Source organism: Microtus pennsylvanicus, chromosome X, assembly GCF_037038515.1.
Source record: "Microtus pennsylvanicus isolate mMicPen1 chromosome X, mMicPen1.hap1, whole genome shotgun sequence".
In the NCBI taxonomy this organism is placed as follows: domain Eukaryota; kingdom Metazoa; phylum Chordata; class Mammalia; order Rodentia; family Cricetidae; genus Microtus; species Microtus pennsylvanicus.
Genome location: NC_134601.1, coordinates 100,545,817 through 100,566,591, shown reverse-complemented (window position 1 = coordinate 100,566,591; position 20,775 = coordinate 100,545,817). Strand labels below are relative to the sequence as shown.

Below are 20,775 nucleotides of genomic sequence, written 5' to 3'. Positions count from 1 at the left end.
TTTACTGCTGAGTAATACTCTAATATGTATATATTCCATACTTTCTTCATCCATTCTTCCATTGAAGGGCATCTAGGTTGTTTCCAGGTTCTGGCTATTACGAACAATGCTGCTATGAACATAGTTGAGCATATACTTTTGTTGTATGATAGGGCCTCTCTTGGGTATATTCCCAAGAATGGTATTGCTGGGTCCAGGGGTAGGTTGATCCCGAATTTCCTGAGAAACCGAAACACTGCTTTCCAGAGTGGTTGCACAAGTTTGCATTCCCACCAGCAATGGATGAGTGTACCCCTTTATCCACAACCTCTCCAGCAAAGGCTATCATTGGTGTTTTTTATTTTAGCCATTCTGACAGGTGCAAGATGGTATCTTAAAGTTGTCTTGGTTTGCATTTCCCTGATCGCTAAGGAAGTTGAGCATGACCTTAAGTGTCTTTTGGCCATTTGAAGTTCTTCTGTTGAGCATTCTCTGTTCAGCTCAGTGCCCCATTTTATAATTGGGCTGATTAGCCTTTTACGGTCTAGTTTCTTGAGTTCTTTATATATTTTGGAGATCAGTTGCGGGGTAGGTGAAGATCTTCTCCCAGTCAGTGGGTTGCCTTTTTGTCTTAGTGACAGTATCCTTTGCTTTACAGAAGCTTCTCAGTCTCAGGAGGTCCCATTTATTCAATGAGGCCCTTAATGTCTGTGCTGCTGGGTTATACGTAGGAAGTGGTCTCCTGTGCCCATGTGTTGCAGAGTACTTCCCACTTTCTCTTTTATCAGGTTCAGTGTGTTCGGACTGATGTTGAAGTCTTTAATCCATTTGGGCTTGAGTTTTGTGCATGGTGATAGATATGGATCTATTTTCATTCTTCTACAGATTGACAAGTACTCTAAAGAGAATTCCTGGGCTCAGTGCTTAAGAGCACTGGCTGCTCTTTCAGAGGTTGTGAGTTCAATTCTCAGTAACCACATGGTGGCTCACAACCATCTGTAATGAGATCTGGTGCCCTCTTCTGGCCTGCAGGCAAACATGCAAGCAAAAAAATTAAGAGGATTTCCCTAAAGGATGTGGATACTATTCATGTTGCCTACTAGAAAAGGATCTGCATGATTTTTTGTATCCCAAAAAGTTGAGTGAAGAAGAATTCCAATGCAGAGAACATGTCAAGATAATATAGCATTCACACTGTGTTGGGATTGCCTCTTAGTGATCTGATCCAAATTTATTGTGGGAAAGATCAGCAAAAATGCAGGACAAAAGCATGATGTTCAATTTGGTGAGAAAAAGAGGGAGTTAAATTTTCAGGCAAGAAAGGTGAAGAAAACAGCTATGATTGTTAAAGACATTAGCACAGCTAAAAAGGAACCCTGCACTTAGCACAGGGACAATAGGAAAGGTAACCTGAGTCCCAGAACACACTTACCAGAGGTTCCTACTTGGGCAAATGCAAATGCACTTGGAAGTTCAAAATCTGCCCTGAAAATGGAGCTGAAAAAATTCCCTGCTTGAAAACATTTCCCAAATAAAGTTCCATTGCGAAGGTGCACAGAGGTTGTCACGGCTGTGGAGGCCAGACTCCCTTTCACCTGGAAGCAGACCTTGGGGCATTGTCCACATGGTAATTATTTCATAAGCACACAAACTGTAAGGGTTACTGGAGGCTCATACCAAGGTTCCATAGTCACTGGAGCTACTCAGTGTTTTCTAGGTTCAGGTTTCCTACAAGAAGGCCTTGAGATGTCATTGAGTCAAGGGAAGAAGGTGACAATTAAATTGCTAATGGTGAGTACAAGATGTTGGGAATGCTAGGACCATAGGATATCCACAGAGAATAGCTGCAAGCACAGACTGGTTGCTAATGGTGACTACAAGATGTTAGGAGTGTTAGGACCATAGGATGCTCACAGAGAAAATCTACAAGCACAGGTTGGAGATCAGCCAAGAAAGGTGCTGCATGTATTGAAGGTGGCTGAATTGGAGGGGTTTACCCACTCAAAGCTGTTTGAGACCAGATGATGTCACCACAAGCTCCAGATGCCAGTACAGAACTGTGCCATTGTATTGTGGCACACTGGAAGAGTGTACCTTGATTTATTTTTCTAAAAACTTTACAGGTGGCTTACAGTCAAGCGATTGCTTTGAAACAAAAGAACTTTGAACTTACAGGCAAAGCTAGTTCGGCTTTCATTTCCAAGCCTTTCCCATCAAAATGAACTGCACTCTCAAACTCTGAGTGAAAAGAAATCCTTCCTTATGTTGTTTTTGTCAAGGGTTTTCATTGCAGTAATAACAAAAGCAACTAATCCAGGAGCTAAGGACAGTGCAGATGGCAATATGTCATACAGAGATGCATTAATCATGGCTCATTTTGCTGTCATTTTAATGCTGGGATTATTTATTACAAATGGTGGTTAACATAAATTTGATAATTATAGGTAAAGTTATTTAGAAGTAAGATAAGAACTCCAAAGAGTTAATGTCTTCTCCAAAGTTATTTACAAGATCATAGTGCTAATAAATTCTAAACAAGTGTGGTTCATTATTTTTTAACTGAATAGGGATTATATTTGAAATTTAATCAAGGTGCCATGTCTCCCTTCTTTTTGGTCTAATTTATAATTTGTATAAAATAATGTTAGAGATTAATAAGATTCACAAAAATAGCAATGTAGTTAAAAGAATTCGCATGCATACATACACACATACCACATACATGAAAATAAACAGGAAAAACTTAGTCTGATAGAAGAACAACCAAGTGCAAATAGAAGCAGCTGCAAATAAGCAGACTATATGAATGGAATATTTCAGTTTGGCATTGTATTTCTCCGCTAATGAGAGGGGTACATTTAGTGTCTCAAAAGTAGTTCCTAATGTTGGATATTCCTTGTTAACTTTGAAGGATGTAAATCCCACCATTCTCGTTCATGTAATTTTTACTATAACATTCAGTACCATTTGAAAAATATTGATTATGAAAGTAGTGGATACAACTCAATAAAATATTTACTTTTTCTATATTTTTAACTTTTCTCAAATTGCTTATTATTCATTTATGTGCATGGGATATGCTAAGTGACTTGTTGGGCATAAACAAATCAACAGAATATTTCCTTATTTGATTAAAAAAATCACTGGCTCCAATACAAATTCATGGTATTGAGTAGTAAGATCATAAATGTCCAATCTTAAATCAAAACATGTCTGCACAATTTTGATGTTTTGGTCCAGAACTTCAAGGTGGGAATGGTAGCTGGGGAAGCGCTAAAATAATCCACCTTTGATAGAAACACTAACAACTGAAGATCTCCACACTAAAATAATCCACCTTTGATAGAAACACTAACAACTGAAGATCTCCACACTAAAATAATCCACCTTTGATAGAAACACTAACAACTGAAGATCTCCACATTAAATGAAGCCATGAAATTAAGTTCTCTTAACTCCCTATAAATCATTCAACTATGTATTTATCTTTTTATAAGAAGCATGACTTGGCAATGTACTAAGTCTGCTAGGAAATAGAGAGGAAACATGAAATGAGTTGTCTTGAATTCCCATTTACCTGGCTTTTCCTGAATTGCTACAATCATAGAAAAGGAAGACTGAATGGATATATATCCCATTCACTTGAACACATTTGCATTTAATTTTAATGGTTGAAGCTGACCTTCTGTTCCTTTTTCAATTATATTACCATTAGGCATATTCTTAATATGACTAAAAATTAAACTACATCTTTTTCTAAAGTACTAACAATTAACCAACCAATAAATTGTCTTTTGATTTTAAAATCAAACTATAATTGTTTACATGACACTCTGCTCCTTGATTACAAGTCAGGAAGAACCATTAGTAGCTAAACTAAATGAAAAAAAAAAAACAAAAATTCAAACCCAAAACCAAATTAGACTTCCATACCGTGATTAAATTTTACAAGTTTCACATTTTGTATCACTGAGCTAAACTGAACCAATATTTTAATATTGAAACACCAGATAATACACTTTAATAATATGAGTATATAGCTCATAAATAGTATTTAGAGTTGGACTTTGAAGGAAAGCATCCTTCATGGCCTTACTAATTGCACTCCTTCAGGTAGTAAGTGGGCAATCATAGGATATGATGCATATAACTGTCTGATAGTGCATGTGCATTCAGGTGATATAATATTTTCAATTTCATTTATTTTGAATTTCAGAACAGAGATACTGAAAAATGTAGACAATTATCATTAATAATAGCACTTCTTTGAGCGTAAAATTAAGGATAGCATTTTGATTATAGGTAGACCAGGGTTAATCCCAAGAACACTGATTATTAATGAAACTAAGCCTTTTCTTTAGTTGGGTGTGAAAAAATAAGGCTTACGTCATCTGGTTGTAAATTACAATACTAAAACTAAGACTCCATGAAGATCAATAATCCAAGAAATTCCTAATTTATTTAAATAATTCATATTAGAACTGTTGAATAAAAATGAAATATCTACCTTAAGTATAATTAACAACAACAAAAATCATAATCATAATCATAATCATGCTACAATCCACAGACCCAGAGGGGCTAGGTAACATATAAGCCTCAAGGTGGGATGCTTGGATCTCCCTGGGAAGGGGAAATAGAAGAGATTTTGTGGGTGAATTGGGTGCAGGTGGGGATGAGAACATGAGGGAGCAGGGCAGTCTGAGAATACTGAAAGTGATGCCTGGAAAAAGGGGTACCTCAGGTTGAAGTAGAAATATAGTGCAGGGGAAACTCCCTGGAATCTACAGGGATAACCCCCAGCTAAGACCCCTAGCAATAAGCCAAACATAGCCTGAACTGACCATCTCCTGTGACCATGCATGATTGCAAGTGGACAGACTGGGTTACCAACCCAGCCACATAACCTTTGACCTACAAGTCTGTCCTGCCTATAGGATGTGCTGGCCTTATTGCCTAGCCTAATTGTCATCAGAGAGGCTTCATTCAGCAAATGATGGAAACAGATGCAGACCCACAGCCAAATATTAGGTGGAGCTTGGGAATCCTGTAGAAGAGGGGGAGGAAGGTTTATAAGAGCCAGAGTGATCAAGGACACCACAATAACACCCACAAAATCAGCTAACCTGGACTCACAGGAACTCAAAGAAACTGAACTAATAATGGGGGAGCCTCCATGGGACTGACCTAAGTACTCTACATGTATGTGACAGTTGTATAGCTTGGCATTCATGTGGAGTTCCTGACAGAGGGAGCAGGGGCTGTCTCTAACTCTTTTGCTGGCTTTTGAGACCCTTTCCTCCTACAGGGTTGCCTTGCCCAGCCTTAATACAAAGGGAAGTGCTTAGTGTTACTGCAACTTTAGTTTACTGCAAAAAGTCCTGTTTTGTTGGTAACCATGGGAGGCCTGCCCCTTTTCTGAATAGAAAGAGAGGTGGAGTGGATTGGGGGTAAGGGGTAGAGAAGAGGTGAGGGGAACAAGCAGGGAGGAAGGAAGAAAGGGGAAACTGTAGTTTCAATAGTAAAATCAAATAGCTAAATAAATAATAAAAAGAAAGAAAAATATGTAGACAGCAATGAACAGTGATATTATTGCTGCCTACAACTTCATTTCCTGGGACCTTAGTAAAATTGGAATCCTCTGTACTTATGGACATAATAGTAAGTGCTCCCAGCTTTCTAGATACGATTTTTTTTTTTTTTTGGTTTTTCGAGACAGGGTTTCTCTGTAGCTTTGGAGCCTTAGATACGATTTTTTTAAAAAAATAAACCATCTACCTCAAGTATAGCAACAACAAAAACAACAACAATAATTCAGTAGTTTTTTTTTATTTTTACAAAAGGTTATAAATTTTAGGTAATTAGAAAAGACCAGTGGTAGAAGCAATTAGGATACTGAATCCATCCAACACATTTACAGATTTCTAGGTAAAACAGTGACTGGAATTACACATAAAGGAATATGTTTTCAAATTGAAAACATTCAAAACTAAGACCCATAAAATAAGTTTTGAGACCTGACAGTCATAATAAAATTAATTATATATTTGGTAGGTGATCACTGCAATATGTTGCATAAGTATATGATGATGGTGAAGCAGATAAACTGATACATCTTCTTTCATAGCCTTCTACTTTCTGTTGCCTGACACCTTTCCTGGGGATCCAAAGTGTTTATCGGAATTACTTATAGGAATATTAATGAGAGGTCCTTACAGGGACATAGCCAACTTCAAAGGCGGCTTAAGGACAAAAGCCTACCCCAGCACAGGTAACAACTCACAGAAACCCCAACACTGGAGCTCTCTGCACAACTTGCCGGCAGCTCAACAAGTCAGAGTCTCTTCCGGACACCTCTACTGGTCTGTGTCTCCTTAGCAGTCCTTTTGTTTATATATCCTTGGGGATGGAGGGCATTTGTGCATCAGGACAGTTTCAGGGACTCCCTGAGATTTATGAGGTTTTTTTTATGAACTTTTTAATGAAGTTCTTGTTTAGAACTTCTAGAATCATAAGATTTTCTCTGGTATGCAATGTTTTAACTTGGAGGAAATTGTCGCAAAGATTTTACATTATTTTTATGATACAATGAGTTTCATCCACTTACAATGAGCTTCATATTACTTACAGAGGCATGCATGAGGAGTTGTTTACAGGAACATGGATAACATACCAATGTCTACTCCACTGAAGAAAAAACTTGCCTCTCCTAATATGGCCTCAAAGATGGATGAGATCTTTTGAGCTCATTCTGCCTCTAGGACATGATGTTGATAGATCCAATCTTATGCGGGGAATTACAACTCTGATTTTTTAAGTGCAAGCATCATGGCTTATCTGGAAATAAGCATTCTCCAATTTTCACGGTATTAGTTACTTTTCAGTTGATGTGATAAAATACCATGACTAAGACAACTAGTAGAAGAATGGGTTCATCTTGACTTATTGTTCTAGAAGGATGATTCCATCATGTTGTGGAGGCATGGAAGCAAGCATGAAGCATGATGGCAGGAACAGAGACCTAAGAGCCCATGTTTTGTCTTGAAATGCAAACATCAAGCACAGAAAGCAACTTGGAAGTAGGTGAAGCTATATAGTAAACCTCCAGTGATGTAACAAGGCTTTACTTTTCTATAACTTCCTCCAAAAGTGTGACCAACTGGGAACCAAGTGTTCTAATGCTTGAGCCTATGAAGGACATTTCTCATCCAAACCACCACATTGTCCTTTTGGCTCTTGCATTATTTATACTCCATCTTCTATAATGTTTCCTGAACCTTAGATGAGATGATATAGACATCATATTTGTAGCTGGGTATTCATCCATCACTTATTCCAAGTACTTTGATTAGTTATAAGCCTCTTTATTCTATTTATTTATTTATTTATTTATTTATTTATTTATCATTGAAAATTTCCACCTCTTCCCCTCCTCCCACTTCCTTCCCCTCCCCAAACTCCCCCTCCCCCTCCCTCTCCAGTCCAAGGTGCAGTCAGGGTTCCCTACCTTATGGAAAGTCCTAGGTCCTCCCTGCTCCCCCCCAGGTCCAGGAAGGTGAGCATCCAAATAGACTAGGCTCCCACAAAGCCCGTCCATGCAGTAGAATCAAAACCCAGCACCATTGTCCTTGGCTTCTCCATCAGCCTCCACCGTCAGCCACATTCAGAGAGTCCGGTTTGATCACATGCTCCATCAGTTCCAGTCCAACTGGCTTTGGTGATCTCCCATTAGATCAGTCCCACCGTCTCAGTGGGTGGACTCACCCCTCACGGTCCTGGGTCCTGACTTCCTTGCTCATGTTCTCCCTCCTTCTGTTCTTTATATGGACCTTGGGAGCTCAGTCCAGTGCTCCAATGTGGGTCTCTGTCTCTATCTCCTCCTGGATATTGGAAGTGGACAAGGTTGCCAGACAGGGGTTAGGAGCACGGGGTTAGGGGTGGGGTGGGGATAAGGGGAGATGGGGAGAGAGACAGGAAAAGGGGAAGATGGGGAGAGCTTGGGGAAATGGGATGGTTGGGATGGAGGAGGGGTGGATGTGGGAGCAGGGAAGTAGATATCTTAATTACTGGAGCCATTTTAGGGTTGGCAAGAGACTTGACTCTGGAGGAGTTCCCAGGTGTCCAAGGAGATGTCCCCAGCTTGCTCCTTGGGCAGCTGAGGAGAGGGTGCCTGAACTGGCCCTATCCTATTGCCACACTGATGAATATCTTGCGTATCATTATAGAACCTTCATCTGGCAATGGATGGAGATAGAGACAGAGACCCATATAAGCCTCTTTAATAACCCATGGGAAATTGTAGTTTCTCTTACCAAAGCTAACAACATCACTAATCTATGGACATACATGCATTTATTTAGAAGGCAATTTGATTAAGCACATCATATCCATTTAGAAAAAAAAATAGTGACTTCTATACTAGGGCTCATGACCTTCTCAGCCATTGACTTTTGATCAGGGTTACAGATTCAGGTGTGAATTCTACCCTGTGGAGTGGGCTCCAGATCCATTCTGAAAGCAATTGTATACCTCCTTAACTGTGAATCTGCTATTGCTCTAGTGGGCACATCTCGAATGTCTGGTCGTTATTGCTGCACAAAGGGACTAGAGCTGAGTGAGATCATTGATAATGCTTTCCTCCTGCAGTGTGTACAACACTGTCTAGCATAATTAGAGCTAGCTAGTAGGGAGAAAACTTCCAACTCAGCTCCAGCTCGATTTTTCTATTTCCTGTCACTGGATCGTTTCATGTCTTCAGTGATAAGGTCTTGCCATTTAGTTTCGGTGGGCAACTGACAGCAATGCCATTACTCTGTATTTTGGGGAGTCCCCCACTGTCAACAGTTCTTAAGGAGATGGAGAACGCTTGGCACTGGGATTTTCATTTAACAACTATGAGTACTGAAAGCAACATTACCCTCCAAATTTTATTTCCAAGATTTTTTCCAGGTTCAGGTCATCAAAGAGATGGAGAGTGAGGATGTACTGGCTTTTTGGGACCCTAATCTATTTGGATGCAAATATTCCTAGGCCTGGATGTACAGGGGAGGGCCTTGGACTTCCCACAGAGCAGGGTTCCCTGCCCTCTCTTAAGGAGGGAGGAGGATGTGTGGGGGGGCTGGAGGGGAGTGGGAGGAGGGGAGGAAGTGTAAACCTTTGAATGGAAAAAAATAAAAAATTAAAAAAAGAGAGTAAGGAATAAAATAAATAAAATAAACTTTTTTCAAATATTGTAAGCCATTTAATTAGAAAAGAAATGACTTTATCATCCCTTATAAATACAGGAAAATAAAGGAAAGAAAAATGTTTATAGATATTGAAACTTTCAAGTTCTTATAGAAGAAACACATATTTATAAAAAGGTACATATTGCATATGCAAACACACACACAATAACTTGTTACTTTGACTGCCAGTCAGCAAAGCAGTAAAATATAGCTTAACCACATTCAAAGAATAAAGGAGGCATGCATTTAATTATGATTCATTAATATTTTGAGGAAATACAAGAGTAAAAATTAAATCAGAACCCATGCCAAGTTATAAAATTTCATAAGTTTTAACTCTAAATATGACATTTCCAAATGCCCCCAAGCATACCCTTTCTGAATTAATTTATTATTTTGATTTGTTTGCTGATGAAGAAATTGAGGCATAGGAACCTACTGTGATTGTTGCCATTAGAGGTGACAATGGGTATAAAGGGATAACAGTAAAGCCACATTTTTAATTCCACCAGATGTGACAATGTGGAGACAAGAGCATTGTGCAGTCAGGGTTTCCACGGGGGTTGGGGAAGAAATTGGGATAGGAATCATTATCCGTGTAACCAGTTGAGCATTGCCAAGTCATAGCTTCAAAGTTAGTGCTATTTCCTCCAAGACAACCCAAACGAAACAACTCAGGAATTGACGGTGGGATGTGGCTGACTGAAGTTCTGTGGGAGATCCTGCATTTTCAGCACAAGTTTTGAAGTATACATGAATGTCTCTTGTAAAAGTAGGGAGAGAAGAAGCTTAAAGCAATATTTTCAACAGCTGAAATGTTTTCTAAAGCATGATGTGCATATGATGGAGACAATAAAAGACCAAATTCCTTCCTGGCAAACTCTCCCAGTGTTGAAATATTATCCTGCAATGTTAAGTAAATAAAGCAAAAAATAGAAAGACCTTGATCATTCTTGGCCTGCTGTATAAAATGAGTTAATTACTTGTTACCATTTTTTTGCAAATTAATTCACGTACCTGACTTCTTCTGGATAAAGAAGATCATTCCATATTTACCACACTTTCCCAGAGATTTCACAATGCAAAACAAGCAGTTTTATGCTATTTTCCCATTGGAAGAAAATTATGAACTTTGTACTTCACTCTCCATTTGTATTCTTTGAAAGTTAACCTTAACCTTGTACGTGTTATTTTGCTTCGTGTCCTTGTGCCTGCCTGGTTTTAATCTTAAATAAAGGGACAAGAAATGCTACTTTTTTCAAAGGAAAAAATATCTGAGAAGCCACGTCAACACGCCCAAACACCACAATGGTTTTATTCCACTTCAATAACATCGCCTACTTGTTAGGAGCTTTGATTTGAGCTAACAAGGTTATCAGACTGCGTGTCTATTGTCCTATTAGGACTTTCTTGGCCAAGGTCCTGCAGCAAACGCTGCTGATGGGATGTTTTGTTCAGGCAGCAGCACAAGAGGTGGCAGAAGGAGGGCTTATAGAGAGTGACAGGGTCACCAAGCTGTCAAGGCCTTCCCAGTGGAGGAGCTGTAGCAAGTGCAGCCTGTGGTCATTCTAATCAGTGCTTCAGTGAGCTGACCTCAGGGCCAAATCCCCCCAGTGTCCCAGAAACAGGAACTAAAACTCTGTTTTTTTCTTCTGAACTGAATTCTGAGAGTCGCCACCAGAAGGAATAAAATAAAAGAGAATGAAAAAGTGGCAAGAGAAACACTGAATCTTGCCAAGGTGAAAGGGCCCAGGACTCAGTCCAGCGCAGAGCTACTTTTATTAAATCTCAACTCACATTATCACTCATTAAACTGGTCCAAATTTCACCTTCCAAAAGACAGAGGCAATTATCTTTAGCAGAGAAGTTTGAATAAAATACTGTATGAGACCACATCTAATCAGTTGATAAAATATAGAAGGCATATGTACTTTTTGTATCTACTCTGAGTTCATTAGTATTCTGTTTGTTAAAACAAACACACAGTTCTTGCTGGCTGAAAACGCATTGGTTGAATGAAACCAAATGTTTTCGATATTTCTTTACAGAATATTGTCTAATTTTCAGCAAAATCCTAAATGGCAACTGCTACGTTTGTCATATATAAGTCTTTTGTTGCTGCTGTAACCAATTACCCCAAATTTAGTGGTTTATGTTAACAATAGAAAACATTTAGAGGCCAAAAGTCTAAAATGGGATTCACTGGGTGGTGAGTGTTTGATTGATTTCATCAAATTCATTTTGGTGGTCCCTAGAGAAAATCTAATTTCTTGCTTTCTTATGTTATTGCAGAGACGTCTGCCATTTCTTAGCTGGTGGTCTGTTCAATATTCAAAGTCAGAAATTGCCAACTGAATCTTTCATGTGATGTTATATCTCTAGTTCTGTCTCTTGCATAATTTTTAAAAGTCATTTATTGGCATCATTTAAAAATTTCATTATCATTTTTTTAAATTTTGATTTTTGAGACAGGGTTTCTCTGTGTATCTCTGGCTGTCTTGGAAATCACTCTACAGATCAGGCTAGCCTTGAACTCACAGAGATCCACCTGCTTCTCTGAGTGCTGGGATTAAAGGCATGTGCTGCCACTGCCCAGTGCCTCTTGCATAATTTAAGGACCCCTGTGATCACAGTAAAATCTCTTTTGTAATCCCTGATAATCTCTTTACATTAATGTCAATTGTTTAGAAACTTGCATTTACCTAGAAAGTAAATTATCTCTTGACAAGGAAGATAAATTTCAGAAGATATGGGCATAGTATTCTATCCACTCTCTGTGATGTAGGCAGAAGCAATGTATATTATTAGCCCATTCATATCATGTAAATTTTCATTCAATTAATAATATGAAATAACATCTGATACAATAGATGTTGATAAAACAAGTCAGGGAAATGCCAAAAACTGATAAATTAATTCTTACCTTATCTAATTCATTCTTGATATTAGGTCCTCATAAGTGCCATTTCTCACACAAATACTGAGCTGTTGTTAAACTTAGCTGTTTAGGCTGATTTTTTAGTATAAAAAGTTTGGATAAAAGAGAAACTATTTATAAAAGTTAGTTTCAATATACATGCATAGTCCTACAATTCTACTATGTATCACCAAGGTGTACTGTATAAGAGATGTACAATAATGACATACCCTCACAATATTATAGGATAGCTTCCTTTATAACAGAGGTAATTCCTTATTAAAATTCGTGCTGTTTATCTAACAGAGGAAAAGCAACTTTTTTTTGCACAAAGGTATGTTTTTCTAGAACATATTATAAAAACAAAAGACGGGTATAAAATCAATGGCTGTTTATGCCTTAAGTTCTGGTATTTCATCAATTACTCCAAAGTATAGTGGAACTTACCCATCGATGGAGTTTTTGGCACAGTATTTTGGCCTCAGACAAAGATTTAAAATTCAGTGCAATGTGATTGCCTTTAGTTTCTTAAAGAAATGAAAAATGCTGACAGAGAACGGAGTATTTTGAGATTGAACCAGCTGCCCTGAGTAAAACAGGAGAGTTCTAGAAACAGCTGTGATTCTTATAGTAGAAAACAATTTTGTTTTCTGATCTCTTCCTTGCTACTTTTCTTCTTGACTTCTGTCTGTGTATTAAAATTTTTAATATTAATACTAATGTTAATATTAGCTGGGCAATGGTAGCGCATTCCTTTAATCCCAGCACTTGGGAGGCAAAGGCAGGTGGATCTCTGTGAGTTCTAAGCCAGCCTGGTCTACAGAGTGAGTTCCAGGACAGCCAGGGATACACAGAGAAACCTTGTCTCAAAAAGCAAGACAAAAGTTTTAAAATATTTATTATTGTTGTCATTATGATTTTGTGTGTGTGTGTGTATGTGTGTGTGTATGTGTGTGTGTGTGTGTGTGTGTGTGTGTGTGTGTGTGTGTAGGTCAGAGAACACTTAAAAAGACAATTCTTTCCTTCCACTGTTGTTTCTGGTGAAACTGAAACTCTAAGTCGAACTTATACTTGGGTCTTTATGCTTACAGGGTAAGTACTTTAACCCTTGAGATGTGTAATTCACCTCCTGGTTTTCTTGTTTATTTTCTAAGACAGGGTCTCACGTAGCCCGTATTAGTCTTAAATTTATTATGTAGATAAGGAAGACAATTCTTTTTTGTTTTGTAGCTTATTTTTTGTTTTTATTTTTACATCCCTACTATAGATCTCACGTCTCTTCCTCCCTTCTCTGCTCCTCAGGAAGCGGTAGGCCTCCTATGGATAACATCTAGCCATAGTATATCAAGTTGCAGAGATACTAGGCATCACCTCTCCCATTAAGGCTGGACGAGGCAAGTAAGTAGGAGGTAAAGGTCTCTCAGACAGGCAACACAGACCCAGCCCCTGCTCAGTGACTCAGCGGTTAAAGTTCAGGCTTCCTACCAAAAATATAGGAGAAGAACAATTCTTGATTCTCCTGCTTCTATCTCACAAGTTCTTTCACCCCCAAACCATGCTTTAAACGTTTTTTCTACACTAAGTTAGCTAAACACAACTTCTTAGCACAACACGCTTTGCATGGTCCACCTTCGCTAGAATGTCTCTGTGAACTTATTTTCAAGCAACTGTTACCTGACAAGGTTTTCTAAGCTTATATCAAATTTGTTCTAATGCTCTGTACAGACTATGCCATGTCCAGTTCCAAACTTTCCTAATGTTGTTTCTCTTGCTTGGAATGCCCTTTCTACTTCTTTGATTCAATTCTAGTCAGATATCAGGATTTATATATAGACATGACATCCCCTAGTTGTTTTTGTTTTTCAAAATTTTGCTTTTCTAATTCTACTCAACTTTCTTAGATGTCAATTCCCTTTATCATTTTAGTGTCTATTTTCTTCTTGCATTTATGAATGATGTCTTAATCTTTTTTTCATTTTATTGTTATTAGTTTAGTTCAACAATTTTACATATATATTCCAATCTACTCATTTTTCCAGGATCTCTCTTTTACCTCCCTTCCACCCAAATCAATTTCCTATCTATCATATCTGCCCTTTTTCCAGATTCATGACTTTTGGTGTTGTAATCCATTTAGTTTGACCTGGGCCATCTTTGTGAGCATTGGATTGGGACTATACATTGGAGTTTAGTGGGCTCACCAGTGGGTACACAATGGAAGCCAATAACAATCCCCTTTCCTGAATCTATCAGTCGGAAATGGTAATTACGTGTACCAAGTACAGATAGAGTCTCCTTTGGAGTGGGCCTCAAATCCAGAGAGTGGTGTTGATTACCCACATAGCAGTGGTGTATAAAAGAATAAATCTTGCTGGGCCAATTAGTATTGTAGTTCATAGAGGTCACAGTTGCATATAACTGCTGAAGCTCCCCCCCCCCAGTGGTCTGTAGAGTACCTTCTGACACTGTGGAAGCTAGCTGGGAGGAAGAAGGCATCTAGTTTACTTCCAGCTTGCTTCCTTTGATCAGGATTGGTATAGCTGGGGCATATGGTACTCTATATTTTGGAGTTTTGGAGAACTTCCGTACTGATTTACATAGTTAAGCCTTACATTTGGAAGGTGACAAAACTGTCCATTTTATTCTATTTAAACACTTCTCAGTAATTTATAGAGACTTGCAAATATAATCATGGCACTGATAAAGTATAAATAAATGTAGGCTAGAAATTCTTTTGAATTCACCTCTTTTAGTAAATAACAGGTTGTACTGGAGAAAATCACTGAAACCCATCTCTGATGCTGGATTTTCAAAATGGTCTTACAAAGGATCCCTTATAGTTGGTTGCCAGACTACTGACTAAATGAGATGATAATGTAATCTCTGACTTGAGGACCTAACTGATGATGTATAATGAAAGTAATAATTAGTTTGAGATTCTCTGAAATTTTCTCTTGGTGAGTGAAATTCACACTTGGTGAGGCTAACTGATGAATTGCTGATTCATAGAGCTAGAGAACATCTGACCCCACTCTGCCTCTTTAGCAAGAACTCCAACTTCCTAGCAAGATGGTGGGAAAATATCAGAGTCATAGTCTTTCCTTCTTTTGTCTTAAAAGTCAATTAAGGAGGAAGAAAGAGAGAGGTAGGGGGAGAAGAGGAGGAACATAACACTGATGTAAACTCTCCTTTTTGAAGGTTACAACATGAAGCCATAGAATATGCATGACACCTTAGCCCAGTTTCATAACCAAAATAATAGTTTTTCATTGAACAAAAATAAAATATGAAAAATCAGAAGTAGAGGGTTGAAGAGTTGGCTCAATGATTAAGAGCACTGGCTACTCTTGAAGAGGACCCAGGTACAATTTCCAGCAACAAATGGTGGCCCACAAGTCCAGTTTCTGAGGATGTGACACCAGTTTCTAGTATCTGTGGGTACTGTATGTATGTGGTGCACAGACATGAATGCAGTCAACACACACACACAGACAAAACCAATATTTATACATTAAAAGTGACTTATAGGAGGGTCAATATATGTAAAATGGTTTATATCAAAAGAAACAAGTTAGTATTTGTGCAGCTGAAACTCTTTTGAGATGGTAGGAGGTTGAATATTGTAAAACTTTTAAAAAAATTAAGCCTGGATGTCTATGGGAATGAAATCTATAAGATATACCTTTGACAAAAATATCATTCTATAGTTCAATCTTTTTCATTCCAACATATCCTGTCTTTGTTGCAACTGTGTAAGAAATTTTGCAGTCTTGCAGCATACTCGTGAGTGACAGGAACATTTAGCCTAAATCCAAGATAAAAGCTTTTATTTAGTGGAAACATCAAGCCCTGCTGGACAGCTGAATGGTACAAAGTTCCTTTTTAGCCTTTGGCAGTAGAACAGGATCTTTAGAAGGACTGAAATTGTCACCAGGCACCTAAGAGATGTCTCTTTTATTCAAAGCTGGGATCAACTTCAGTCATCTTGGGAGAATTTAAAGACTTCTCTTACAGAATAGACCATGGGGAGCAAGAAGTGGCAAAGAATTTCGAATACCAAGAACTAACTTTATGTGATATGATTAGAGTCTTTAAAATGTAAAGGGCAGTAGGCCAAATTTTAGTTACTTCAATGAAAAAGAATTGTAATAAACCCCCACAATGTCTACATTTTCAGGTACCTCCATCAACTAGAAATTCCTATTGATGAGTTCTTTCACTCAGATCATTGGAAAATGACGAGGCCACCAGTGACTTTAAGGTTCTGAAGCATTCGGAAAGCTTTTTCCAAATTAGAAAAAAATGGAATCACTTCAGAATCATTTGAACACTGAATCCATTTCATAATAATGTAAATGCTTTAAAAAGAAAGGATTTGAAAGTGTAGCACGAAATGTAACATCTTCAGTCTAGCAGATTACATGCCTAATAACTTGTACATATATCCAATGTAGAAGTTCCTCGCAGATGTAACACAGACTTACTAAGCATCTACAGAGAAAGTGTTCCAGCTTATTTATAAACCACAAAAAAAGGAAGAAAAGAACAAGAGCTTTCAGGACAGAAATATGTGTGTAGAGGTAACTACAATATAAGATTCTTTTATGTACATAAACCAGTGGTGCAGAGTACTAGAAATGAATTAATTCAGAAAAAGTTTCCAATATCATTAGTAATAGCCAGTATTGGTGACGCCGCAATCCTCACAAGGAAACAACTGCAGTCACCTCAGTATTTCAATTTGTTCTGACAGCAAGTCCATTTATTAAAAATTGCTGTGATTGCTTTTCTTGTTTCCGTGATCAAATGCATGACAGACACAATTGAAGGGAGGAAAGATTGATCTGGACGCTCAGTTTAGAGGGTGTAGTCTCTGACACCTGAGAAAGGCTCTGTCTGGGCATTTGTGGCTTGGCTTGTTCACTTTTTTTTTTGATCAAGAAGCAGAGAGCTTGCACTGAAAGTGGAATTGGGTTACAATCGTCAAAGCCCTGCTTCTAGTGACCCAGCTTTACCGGTCATGCCTCCTTCCCTAAAGGTTTCACAGCCTTCCAAATCAACTCCACTATCTGCTCATCCAAGCACGCAAATACACGAATCTGTTGGAGTCGTTTTATATTCAAATCTTGACAATAATTTATGTAATGTGAGTAGAACCTTGATATCTCTTAGTTAATAATTTCCAGCCATGCGCTTTAGCAAGAGGATATTAGAGGCCAATAGCATACAATTTATTATCAAAAATTATTTTTTGATTAGTTGTCTATGCAGGTAGTTTCATTATCTGGGGCGCATTAAACTCTCTTGAAGTTATAAACTCTATAATAGCCTGCCCAGATGGAGGAAGGTCTATTTCAGATACTGCTAGGACGTTTTGCTCCCTTTCTAGAATATTACTTTAATTATTCAAGAAGTATCACTTCACTTAGCTGTATCTCTATGGATTGCTCATATATATCAGCTGACCAGGTGCAGGGAACTTTCCAAAAAAGGGGGTAGAAAGAATCTAAGAGCCTGCTGATGGAGAGCGGAGTCATGAAATGCTGACTTCTGAATATGACATGGCTATTGCACACACCAGCGCACAGCATCTGTGTTTACCTGCACAATATTTGCGCAAAATCAGACAAGTCCAAAGCCAAGAAGGAATAAGGAAGGGGACCTCCTAAGCCTCACCCATATACAAGGAGCTACTGAAAATTGATGGCTATCGTGTGTGAGAAACTTACTCTCCTTTGGAGATATGCTCATTGATGGATTGCTCATATTCTAGTAAATGGTCACACAATCATCTGCCTAGAGGCAGAATTAACTGGGCTCGGTGTTTGTTAATAACAAAAACAAACAAAAATAAAACGAGGATATGAAGCTTTGGTGGGAGGAGCGGTATGAGGACAATGAGGAGGGAGTGGAGAAAAGATAGTTGGGCATGCATATGGGCAATATACATTGTATAATAATATGAAACTTCTGGAGACTAAGAAATATCATAAAGCAGACATTACTATGCAGTGAGTTTTATATATTAGCATAGTGAAATCCAGGTTTTTCATTAATCATGGTATTTGAAGAATTAAACAAAATATTTTACTTATAGATGATAGGCTTTTTATTTGCTGTGTGTGTTTCCGTGTTCAAGAGGTCACAGGATGAAAACACTTGTCATCAGGGACTTGACTTTGCTCCGTTCAATGTATTGACGTTCAATGTATGATACTTTACAAAGGGTACTTATGCTAGGGTCGAGGAGACTGCTATTAAATAGCCACACTGTCTCACACATATTTTCTTTGACAAGATAGTAAAGTTACAATTGTCTATGTTTTTATGATAAAACAGTCATATGTTAAAATAAGAAAACATTGTAACAATAATGGCAATATTTATTAGGCATTTTAACCGAGAAAAAAAACTGTTTGATTTTATTCCTAACTTGAGGAAGAAGTGGGGGGAGACCTTCTTCAAGAGGTGCTAGGGATGAAAGCTGCTGTACCTTTATGGTTTGGGGATAACTGGTTTTTAGCAATTACTTCCCGAGTTTGGAATAGTTGCTGACTTTATGGCTTGGTTCACAGAGTCTACTATTTGGCAGCTAGGTGTCATTAGAGATTTGGCAGCTAGGTGTGGTTACAGAGTGTGGAGGTATCATCATTCTTTCTAAAATCAGACGGCTAGAATAGCAAGTCTACAGTGTGACAGATCCCTGTGGACTGATAGCAGTTTAGAGGCATCAGTGGCTATATATTTACTAAAACAAGTCTCTAAGTTTCTTTTGGAATGGGGTGGGTTGAAGAGAAACTTAGACCAATATTATACATAAAATTGAAAAAGCCATTTCCCCTAGAGAGGAGCCATAAGCTGAGATCCCCTGTAGGTTTGTGGCAGTACTCTGTATACTGAAGTGGAGAATGTCAAGCTATCTCCACAATACTAACTTGTCCTAAGAAGGGGGTGACACTAATTGGGGTCCGTTAGAATGCTCTAGCGCATACACATGTGGTGCCTGAGTCAGGCGAGATCTGGCATGGATGGAGGTCGGAGTTATTCTCAAGGGTAGGCCCTGGAGGGGGGTGTGAGAAGTGTGGGTTGTGAGTGCAGATGGTGCTTGCCTCCCTCTATCCAAGATGATAGGCTACGGAAGCTGCTCATGTTGGTCTCATCCACAAAGACAGCAGCGTGAACATTCCTGCAGTAGAGCTATACCACGCACTCTCTCAACAAGTCTTGCCTTCTGAAGCATTTCTTGGAACGGGATCTTGATTTATTACTCACTATGTATCTCCCCAGCTCACGATCAGAAATTCACTTTTTAATTTTTTTTTTTACCTTTCTTTGTAGATTCCACATCATGCATCCTAATCCCACTCATTTCCTTGTTCCCTCGCTTCCACCCTTACAACCTCCACACCAAAAGAAAATTTTTAAAGCACATACTGGCTTTCGGGGAGCCTAGGCAGTTTGGATGCTCACCTTACTAGACCTGGATGGAGGCGGGTGGTCCTTGGACTTCCCACAGGGCAGGGAACCCTGATTGCTCTTCGAGCTGATGAGGGAGAGGGATTTGATCCGGGAGAAATGGGAGGCGGTGGCGGGGAAGAGGCAGAAATCTTTAATAAATAAATAATTTTTTTTTAAAAAGTAAGAGGATGAATGGAGATTTTCTACATGTTTGCAATAAATAACCAGAAAATACTTAAGTTATATTTGCAATGAAATAAAAAACAATAAAGCAAAAAAATAAAGCAATAAAAAATCCCTCTGTGTGGAAGTTATAGTATGGCCCAGTGAGTAACACAGTATCCCCTTTAGTCCGTGCATCTTTACTTGTTACTGTTCATCACAATGAGTCATTGGTCTGATTTGAGGTCTCTGGTTTTTGTTGTTACACCCCCAATACTGGGCCCTCACTGGGACTCCTCTCAGATATTGTATTGTTACCTTGTGTAATCCTGTAGCTTTGGATCTGCAGATCTGGCAGCTTCACATGCTCCAGCAGTTCATAGATGAGGTGGGTGTTGGGGTGGGCTACCCTGTAGTCCTGGTTCTGGGCCTGGATGGTAGCTGGGTCGGTCAGTCTGCCAGCTTTCCCTCATTGTCTCTACCCAGGTGAGCTCTCCAGCCCTCCTGCTCTTGCACCCTTGGGTCCAGGTCACCCACACCCACACCACCATGGTCAATTCTACTGTTCTGCTCAGGTGAGGTTCAGGGCCAGCTCTTTCATTCTTATGCCCCTGAGGTTGGCTCTCCCACCTGTAGCAGGTGGCAAGGGAGGGCATGTTTCCCTTACCCTTCCCATCCTATGGCATACCAGGGCAGGGGCATTGGCAGGAGCAGCTCTCCACTTACAGGCCCCAGCTCACCTGTGCTCCTGCCAAGAGGGTCAGCTGCCCAGGTGAGATGCAGGGCGTACTCTTCCTAGTGCTGCTGCAGCTGAGGGCCAGGGCCAGTTCTCCCATGCTCATGACCTCAGGGCCAGCTCTCTCACCCACCATAGGTGGTGAGGGGTTGGGAAGGGGGCACAATGGCTCGCCCTCACCCTCTCCATCGTATGGCAGATGGTAGGTCCAGATCTCTCATGCACATTCGTCGTGCAGGATCACCTGTGCCTCTATCAATGGGGTTAGCTCTACTATGCTGCCTCAGTTAGGTTCA

The 20,775-nt window shown here is 39.1% G+C and overlaps 1 pseudogene; it reads left to right on the top strand.

The window, feature by feature from the left end:
* Positions 1-20,775, top strand: part of LOC142841609 (uncharacterized) — an 89,929-nt pseudogene that overhangs the window by 62,700 nt on the left and 6,454 nt on the right.